The 10,039-nt window shown below is 55.1% G+C and overlaps 1 long non-coding RNA gene across 1 annotated transcript; it reads right to left on the bottom strand.

Moving 5' to 3' along the window:
* Window positions 1–2,382: 2,382 nt before the first annotated feature.
* Window positions 2,383–9,542, bottom strand: LOC110568548 (uncharacterized). The gene is made up of 2 exons (XR_002478804.2): window positions 2,897–9,542; window positions 2,383–2,756 (listed from the first exon to the last, which is right to left on the bottom strand). It is a non-coding gene; the product is annotated as an uncharacterized LOC110568548 (long non-coding RNA).
* Window positions 9,543–10,039: the final 497 nt, after the last annotated feature.

Raw genomic sequence — 10,039 nt, 5'->3', positions numbered from 1 at the left:
GGACGGCGAACCTATCCCACCATCTTTTTACCTTTCCAGCTGCGCTGTAGTCTCCGTCACCGCCACCAACCGCAACCGCAACAGCGAGGCGAGGCGAGGGGATACTGCAGACTCCAGGCTCCAGCCTCCAGCATGGGCAGCTACTACTCCTTCAACTCTAAGCCGGCTCGGAGCAGGTAGGCCCACGTACTCAGAAGGATCTGAAACGGTGAGACCAACGTGTACACACACACAGAAAAACACTACCAAGTAGCAGAAAAATCCAATCTAGAACCTGACCAGGCAATCCTGCAGACATAAAATCGAAAAACAGGTAAGAGATTACGTCCTCAAAATGAGCTATTCATTAGGAAAACGTAATTCGCCCGGCAAGGTGGCTCACGCCTGTGATCCCAGCACTTTGGGAGGTCTAGTTGGGCGGATTATCTGAGGTCAGGAGTTTGAAACCAGCCTGACCAATATGGTGAAACCCCACCTCTACTAAAAACACAAATAGTAGCCAGGCGTCATCGTGGTGGGTGTCTGTAGTCCCAGCTACTCAGGAGGCTGAGACAGAACTGCCTGAACCCGGGAGGTGAAGCTTTCAGTGAGCTGAGATTGCGGCACTGCACTCCGGCCTGGGTGACAAGAGCCAGACTCAGTCTCTTAAAAAAAAAAAAAAAAAAAAAAAAGAGGAGGAATGCAGGTGTGGTTTTAGAAAAAAGGAACTCATACACTGTAGGTAGGATACTCCAGCTCAGAGGGCCGTGGGGCTCGGAGGGATCCAGGTCCCAGACTTCACCATGGCTCAGGGCCTGTGCACTCCTAGACACTGGATGCAGGTCTAGGATGCATGGACACAGCCTTCCCGGCAGGGTTGTGGACGCTGTCACAGCCAGTACCCTACAACCGCCCCCACACGGACGACTGGGGCCCAAATGCCCACAAAGAAGTCAGGACTGGAAAGCACGGAGCCGCGGAGAAGGAACAGGGAGGTCGGGAGGATTCCCGGTGGGGTACAAGTCCCCGCCACTTACCGCAGAGATGTGTGTAGTCCTCAACCATCACGTGGAAGCCACCACGGCTTCTGCAAAGAAACTCGCTCTGACCGCGCCGCGGCCTCTGCTGACTACTTCTGGCCAGGCCGGGCTGCCGCCTCCGCTGACTCCCTCCGGCCGGGCCGGGCCGGGCCGGGCCGGGCCGGGCCGGACTGCCGCCTCCGCTGACTCCTTCCGGTCGGGTCGGGTTGCCGCCTCCGGTGACTCCCTCCGGCCGGGTCGGGCAAGGCTGCCGCCTCCGGTGACTCCCTCCGGCCGGGTCGGGCAAGGCTGCCGCCTCCGGTGACTCCCTCCGGCCGGGCCGGGCCGGGCCGGGCCGGGCCGCCGCCGCCTCCGCTGACTCCTTGCGGTCGGGTCGGGTCGGGTCGCCGCCTCCGCTGACTCCCTCCGGACGGGCCGGGCCGGGCCGGGCCGGGACACCACCTCCGCTGACTCCCTCCGGTCGGGCGCCGCCTCCTCTACTTCCGGGCGGGGCGGGGCGGGGCGGGGCGGGGCGGGGCGGGGCGGGGCGGGCCGCCGCCTCCACTGATTCCCTGAACCCGGAAGGCGTTCATCGCAGTGATCTGCGATTGTGCCATTGCACTCCAGCCTGGGCGACGGAGCAAGATCGTGCCTTTAAAAATAAAAGCTTTTAAAAAGGAAGTATGACTGTGTGTCTGTGTCAGAGCATGCAAATTCGACAAGTATGTGTGTATGAGAGAGCAACACACACACACACACACACGGTCTCGGCCAGAGTGGCACTGAGAGGCCTGGCCCACCGGCTGGGGAGGCTCAGTTGTTTGAAGTGGCTTGGGTTGAACCAAATAAACAAATGTCACAGCTCTAGAACTGGCACACCCATCACCCCATTGAATTTTCATTTTTGTTTTTTTAACAAAACAGGGTCTCACTGTTTCCCAGGCTAGTCTCAAACTCCTGGGCTCAAGTGATCTAATCGCCTTGGCCTCCCAAAGTGCTGGGATTACAGGTGTGAGCCACCAAGTTTCATCCACTGAATTTTCAGAAAAGCGCCATGAGGTCGTTCTTCTAACCCATGTTACATCTGGTGGGGCTAAGGCTCGGGAGGGGGAGCCTGCTGCTCAGGGTTACTTGTGACACTTGATGAGTCACCGGTGAGCCAATTCACCCCAAGCACAAGCCCTTCTCCCAGGCACCGGCATGTCCAGGTCCCTCAGCAGCAAAGGCACATGTGGGGGCCTCTCATCTGAGGGTCTCTTCAGGCCTTTTTCACACCCCACAAGTGGCATATTCATACATTGACTCATTCCTTTGTATGTGCGTTCATTTACTAAATCCTTGGTGAGTACATTCACTCATTCATTCATTTGTGAGCATTCATTCATTCACTCTTTGTTGTGTGCATGCATTCCTTTATGTGTATTCATTCATTCCTCTGTGTGTGCATTCATTCACTCATTTCTTGGTTTGGGCATTCATTCACTCACTCCTTTGTATGCGCAGTCATTCACTGCCCCCTTCCTCCCTCCCTCCCTTCCTCCCTGCCTCCCTGCCTCCCTCTTTCCCTCCTGTGCTTCCTTCCCTCCATTCCCTCCTTTCCTCCCTCCCTCCCTCCCTTTCTTCCTCACACACTTTTGACCCCTCAGGGCTATGCTCATTCCATGTGCTTACTGGCTCCCATCTAGGTCGTACTGGGTAAGAACAGAGAGAGGACAGTTCTGCCAGGCCATCGGCTGGGACCTAGTCCAAGGCAGTGAGCTGTAAGTGGGAAAGGGCCACCATGCAAGAGCTCAGCAGGAGCTGGAGGCCTGACAAGGCTGGGGGGTGGGAGGAACACATCCTGGGTACCTTCCCCAGCCTCCCCCCCCCCCACCCCTACTCATTCACTCAACACCTACCAGGGGGCTGCTCGGGGCCTGGCCCCAACTGCCCTCCTGCAGCTCGCAGGGCCAGGGTGCCCAGAGAGAATTACAGGACCAGGTTGGGTGCGGTGGTTCATGCCTATAATCCCAGTACCTTGGGAGGCCAAAGCGGGTGAATCACTTGAGGTCAGGAGTTTGAGACCAGCCTGGCCAACATGGTAAAAACCTGTCTCTATTAAAAACACCAAAAATTAGCTTGGCGTGGTGGTGCATACCTGTACCCCAGCTACTAGGGAGGTTGAGGCAGGAGAATGACTTGAACCTGGGAGTTGGAGATTGCAGTGAGCTGAGATCATGCCACTGCATTCAAGCATGGGTGAAAGAGCAAGACTCCATCTTAAAAATAAAAGAGAGGCTGGGCGAGGTGACTCAAGCCTGTAATCCCAGCACTTTGGGAGGCTGAGGCAGGCAGATCACGAGGTCAGGAGATAGAGACCATCTTGGCTAACACAGTGAAACCCCATCTCTACTACAGACACAAAAAAATTAGTGGGTCATGGTGGCAGGCTCAGGCAGCAGAATCGCTTGAACCCAGGAGGCAGAGGTTGCAGTGAGCCGAGATCTCACCACTGCACTCCAGCCTGGCAACAGAGCAAGACTCCATCTCAAACAAACACACAAAAAAAGAATTACAAGAGCATGAAAGGACAAGCAGAGAAGCTCACTCAGGCACAGAGTCTGACACTGGGCAAAGGGGTTGCCTACATTTTACTTAAATGTTTTATTTAATTAGTTTTGGGGGAGGAGGGGCCTGACAGACAAGGCTCTCCTGAGTTGAGGACTGTTGAGGTGGATTTTGAAGAGTGAATAGGAGTTCTCTGAATACACGAGTAGAATGATAATACTGTTGTTTCCATGGAGAGAAGCAAAGGGAACAAACTTGGCTTAGAGAGACACAACCTTTGCTCTACGAGTAAAGAGAAGTTTTGGGCAGAATCAACGGAATAAAGAGGCAGCCCACAATATGGGAGAAAATATCTGCAAACAGTGTATCTCATAAGGATTAATATCCGGGATATGCAGACACCTTCTAAGAGTCAACAACAAAGACTGGCGAAGTGACTCTCACTCGTGATCGCAGCTAGTTCCCCCAGCCCTTCTATAAGGCACTAATCTGTAGGTTCATGCTCTCTTGACCTAATTACTTCCCAAATACAAGACATTAGCTAGGAGTGGTGGTGGGCACCTGTAATTCCAGCTACTCAGGAAGCAAAGACAGAAAAGTGCTTGAATCCAGGAGGCAAAGGTTGCAGTGAGCCGAGATTGTGCCACTGCGCGCCAGCCTAGGCAACAGAGCAAGATTCTGTCTCACGAAAAAGAAAAAAAGAAAAAGAAAAAAAAGAAAGAAAAATGAAATGGAAGGAGATGAAAAGGAATATATGTAACATAGGCAAGGACTTCATGACTAAAACACCAAAATCGCTGGCAACAAAAGCCAAAATACACAACTGGGACCTAATTAAACTCCAGAGCTCCTGTACAGCAAAAGAAACAATCAACAGAGTGAACCAGCAACCAACAGAATGGGACAAAATTTTGCAATCTACCCATCTGACAAAGGGCTAATAGCCAGAATCTACAAAGAACTAACTGAAACAGATTTACGAGAAAAAAGCAAAAGTGGTAGAAAGATACGAACAGACACTTTTCAAAAGAAGGCATATATGAGGCCAACAAACATATGAAAAAGTGCTCATCATCACTGGTCATTAGAGAAATGCAAACCGAAACCACATTGCGGGACCATCTCACGTCAGTTAGAATGGCGGTCATTACAAAATCTGGAGACAACAGACGCTGGAGAGGATGTGGAGATATAGAACACCTTTACGCTGTTGGTGGGAGTGTAAACTAGTTCAACCATTGTGGAAGACAGTGTGGCAATTCCTCAAGGACCTAGAAATAGACATTCCATTTGATCCAGCAATCCCAATACTGGGTAATATACCCAAAGGATTATAAATCACTCTATTAGAAGGACACACGCACACGTACGTTCATAACGGCGCTGTTTACGATAGCAAAGACCCGGAACCGACCCAAATGCCCATCGACGATAGACCGGACAAGGAAAATACGGCACATATGCACCATGGAATACCATGCAGCCCTAAGAAACGATGGGTTCATGTCGTTTGTAGGGACGTGGATGAATCTGGAAACCAGCATTCTCAGCAAACTGACACAAGAACAGAAAATCAAACACCACACGCTCTCACTCATAGGCAGGCGTTGAACAATGAGAACACGTGGACACAGGGAGGGGAACATCACACACTGGGGTCTGTTGCAAGGGCCGAGGGAGGGACAGTGGGGGACGGTGGGGAGGTTGGGGAGGGGTAACATGGGGAGAAATGCCAGATGTGGGTGACGGGGAGATGGAGGCAGCAAACCACATTCCCATGTGTGTACCTATGCAACAATCCTGCATGACCTGCAAATGTAACCCAGAACCTAAAGTACAATTTAAAAAAAAAAAAAAAAAAAAAGATTTGCAAGGAATCAAAAAGCATTTAAGTATCCACATGAAGATATTTATCAGCAAGACTGATACTGCAAAAAAAAGAAAATCAAATCAGTGATTTCAAGACTACGTTGGAGAAGTTCTCCAAGAACATAGAGGAAAAGGATAACTGAATCAAAGTGATGAGAAGGAGAGCTCTGTGAAACCCAATTTTAAAACTCCAATATTAATATAATAAAATTTTCAGAATAGAGTAGAACAACAAGCTAATGAAAAACAACAACAACAACAACAACAACAACAACAACAACAAAGAGAACACTTTTTCTTGACCTTTAAAAAAATCATGTTCTATAAAAAGAAATCCTCACATAGACATATCCTGGCAGAATATGTATTGAAATGCTGGAAAACTTTAAACCATTCCAGGATCTGAGACAAGTACCTAGAAATGAATGCAAATCAGACTGACCCTGGCTTTTCCTCTGTGATAGAAAATTCAGGGAAACACTAGAATACCATCTACATAGTTGAGGGGAAGGGTTAGAAACCCAAGTAACCAGAGATTTTGAAAACACAAAATCTCTGAGCAGACGCCCGCCTCTGCCTTCCCAAGCACAGGGTCTAGGGCTGGAGAGGGCTTTATGCTCCTGGGGGCAGTTCCAGAGACAAATGCACATGACAGAGACGTGCTGTGAGACAGCGTGGGTCTGGGAAGGGACAGTGTGCAGCCTGAAGCTGGGGGCTGGGGCTTGGGAGGTGCAGGGACTGGGTGGGAATCCCAGCTCTGCCTGAGGCGCACCCCACAGTCACGTTGTTTGCGCACTGCAGGGGTCCCCACCACAACATGCTGTGGTTGCACTGGTCCCGTGTCCAGCCTGGGCTTCCCTTGGGGGTCTGTTCAGCATCCATGGCCTGGCTGTGCCCCCCACCCCCCGGAGTCTGACTTGAGATGGATCAACATGCAATCAAAGCTATAGCTCTGTATGCTAGACAGAAGCCCAGAGGTGTGTGGGGAACTCTGAATGAAAGGGTCAAGGGGGCTTCTGCACGAGGAGGTAGGGGCTGTCCTTACTCCCCGGGCCCCAAGGCAGCTCAGGGCCAGAATTGAAAGCTGAATCCTCAGTGCAAAGAAAAACCCTCCATACGTCACGAGAAGCTACCGAAGTAAAAATTCCATTTCTAATGATCTGAGACAGTGAAGCTTAGAAGCCAACCTCCCCATTCCAAGCTAGGTCAGAAAGCTGCTTTGGAAACTTCCCCGGGCCTTGGGGACCAGTCAGCTGCTATGATCCCAGTCAGACCTCCACGAGGCGGCCAGCCTCAGGGCCACAAGTTCAACAGCACCAACGATCACAAGGCCAAAGCCATCACCTCAGGTCCCTCTGTGGGGTGTGCAGAGGGGGACCCGGGCTATGGGAGCTGTGATGACGACGACGTGTGTGTGGAGGGACCTCCCCAACACTCCAACGTATGAATGGAGGTAAATTTCATCAGCCTAGCGTTCACACGCACGGCCCAGTTCCCCTAAGTCCACTCCCCCAGGGGCGTCAAAGGTCTCAGCCTTGCACGAGAGATTTCCCGACTTCCCAAACTTTCAAGTTTGGAAAGCCTTCGAGGTTTGTCTTCCTGGGTGGGTTTCTGCTGTGCCTGAGAGGTGGCCCAGGGCCACGTGACGGGGGGAGAAACTAGCCCAGCAGGCCTGGGTTCGCCTACCACTCTGCCTCTCACCTGCTGTGTGACCTGAGGTAAGTTACCAGACCTCTCTGAATATGTTTTCCTAGCGGAGCTTTTGATAGCTGGCTGGTGTGGGGCGTGCGGTCAGGAAATGCTGTTTCCCTGCCACTTTTCAAGGTTTCCTCTTCTCGGCCAACATTTAAAACAGTTCCCACAGGCTGGGCGCAGTGGCTCACACCTGTAATCCCAGCACTTTGGGAGGCCAAGCAGTAAGTGCCCCACGGGCAACAGATGTGCTGCCTGGGGTGGGGGTGGTTTGCTGTTGGGTCTGGGAACCGGAAGAAGGGGCCAGGGAGGAAGCACCCTGGAGCTGTCTGGGAAGCAATGCTGGAGGCTGTGCCCGCCTGGGCAGATGGTCAAGATGAGGCGCCCAGCCGCAGACAAAGCTGCTGAGGCTGTCGGGCTCTGTGCCTCTGTGCCTGCCTGGCACAAGATATGGAGCCAGGACTGAGTGGGCCTCTCTGTGCTCTGGGCTAACCAAGGATGAGACTGGGGCATGCTGGAGAGAGAGCTGACTCCTGACAACTTGGGCTTTGTGTGGAGCAGGTAAGGGAGCCCCCTCCACTCGTCTCCCCATGCCAGTGGTGCAGTGCCCAGAGCCTGCAATCCTCACTCTGGGCGTGGGCCAAGAAAGAACGGACCCTTTGGCTGGTGCACTAGGCGACCTTCAGGCTATCTGGGACCAGCTCTGACAGCCTCTGCTCTGGGATCAGCTGCCGCAGCAGCCTACACATGCCATGGGGCAGCAGCGGTGGCATCCCTGGACACTGGCCCCAGTAGCATGGAACCCAGGAACAGATACTGCCACAGTCAGCCCGCAGATGCAGGAGGGCAGGAGGTGCTCAGTCACAACTCTGTGTCTACTACAGTGCCCAGCGCCTGCAAACCTGTGCTCTGGGCCAGGCCCAAGGAAAAGTGGACCCTAGGGTGGGGGATGGCGCGGTACACTCCACGGCCCTCAACGCCCTCGGGGAGCAGCCCTGCCAGAATCTGCCAGGGGCTCAGCTACAGCTCCCACCTGGAGACGGCGCAAGTCACTATCGGTGGCAACCCCTGGCCCTGTCCTCCCCCACCAGCAGCAGGAAACCCGGGACCGGATGTCACCACGGCGCCTAATCTAGGTTGTCGGCGGCACAGCTGCAAGGTGATGGAAACCGGTGCTCAGCCTCATCGTGGGTGCTGCAGTGGGCCCAGAGCCCGCGACCCCACACTCTGGGCTTGGGCCAAGGATGCACGGGTCGTAGGGTTAGGGGGAGGTGCCTTGGGCGACCCCCAGGCTGTCTGAGACCAGCCCTGCAGCCTCCCGTGCGTTCTGCTGCACCTGCCACTTATAGATGGCATTCAGCAGTGTGGTGGCAACCCAGGATCCTGCCCGCCTCCAGCAGCAACGCGGACCCAAGGGCCAGACCCTGCTGCGGTGCCTAAATCAGGCCTCGAAGCAGGAGGAGGACTGGAACTGGCATCCAGCCCCATCTCAGTGGCTGTAGGGTACGCAGCACCTGTGACCAGCACCCTGAACCAGGGTCGAAAAGGAAAAGGAGGAGGGCGGGAACAGGCACTGCCACCCTCTGCCACGGGCTCAACCGTAGCTGCCACCTGCACACGACGCGGCAGAAGCGGTGGCAGCCCCAGCTCTGCCTGCAGTAACCAGCAGGGGGAGACCCGGGGACTGAGGCCGCCTCAGAGGCTGCCACCTGGCCACCTCTGCACCCCTGTCCCTGCCCCGGTGGCAGCCAGCCACGCTCCTACCTCTCCGGCGCTCTGCAGTCTCCGTCGCTGCCACCCACCGCAGCGAGGCGAGCCGTGGTGCCACAGGCTCCAGGCTCCAGCCTCCAGCATGCAGCAGATGGATCTGCCTTCTCCTGGCATGGAGCAGCTGGGCGGGCAAAGCCAGAAAAGCCTAGAACGGGACACGGAGAGTGGTAGCGTTAGACCCCCACCTTGTCCTGCTGGCCACTGGGTGGCACGGGCCAGTTTCAGTGAAGGCACTCACACCCACCCTCCACAGTCCACAGCATCTCCTTTTGGCCCAAACTGGCTAGGGAGTGGAGACTGGAGACACGATGGGGCCTGGGCTTCCCGCTCCACAGGAACCACCGGGACCACCCAGGCTGTGCTCGGGAAGCAGGAGCAGCAGAAACTCAGACCCAGCCAGCCCTCCCCACCAATGTGCCGGTTCCCACTCCTGAGACCTCCACCCACAGGGCCCTGTCACCCCACGGTGTCTGCTACTGCATGCCTGGGCATCCCTGGCAGGCTCTGCAGCACAGAATGTGAGGGCTCAGGCCTGGGAACCATGATGGGTCTGGGTGCCCTGCTGTGATCAGGATTTTCACAGAAACATGTGCCCGCCCCGCGGGAGGAGATGGTCCTTTAGAGTTGAGAGTCCGGGGAGAGCAGGACCACTCCTCTCTCAGAGACCACCGCTGTCACCGAAACCTCCACGCCTGCCACTGGTAGTGCAGCTTCCGACAGAGCCCCTAATCCGCTGCCACCGGCAGCGTAGCCCCAGGATAGTGTCAAAACCCCATCCCCCACCACCAGCAGTGTAGCCCCAAGACAGTGCCAACACCCCATCCCCCACCACCAGCAGTGTAGCACACGATGGCAGCCCCTAACCTGCCCCCGCCCCTGCCTTAGACACTGCAGCACTCGATGGCACCCGCAAACCAACCCCCTGCCACGGGCAGCACAGCCCGGGAGAGCGCCCCAACAGGCTCCCTGGGGTGGGCAGTGTAGCCACAGATAGGGTCCCCAAGCAGACCCCCACCGCAGGCAGTGATGCCCCCATATGGCACCCAAACCACCCCCCACTGCGGGCACTGCAACCCTGAACAGTGGGTGCCCTAACTCACTCCCCGTCGGGACCAGTGCGGCCCTGGATAGAGCCCCCAACCAACCCCCTGCCTTGGGCAGTG

Source organism: Aotus nancymaae, unplaced genomic scaffold (assembly GCF_030222135.1).
Source record: "Aotus nancymaae isolate 86718 unplaced genomic scaffold, 86718_ANA_hifiasm-v0.15.2.pri h1tg000828c, whole genome shotgun sequence".
Lineage (NCBI taxonomy): Eukaryota > Metazoa > Chordata > Mammalia > Primates > Aotidae > Aotus > Aotus nancymaae.
This window is presented reverse-complemented; position numbering and strand designations above follow the sequence as displayed.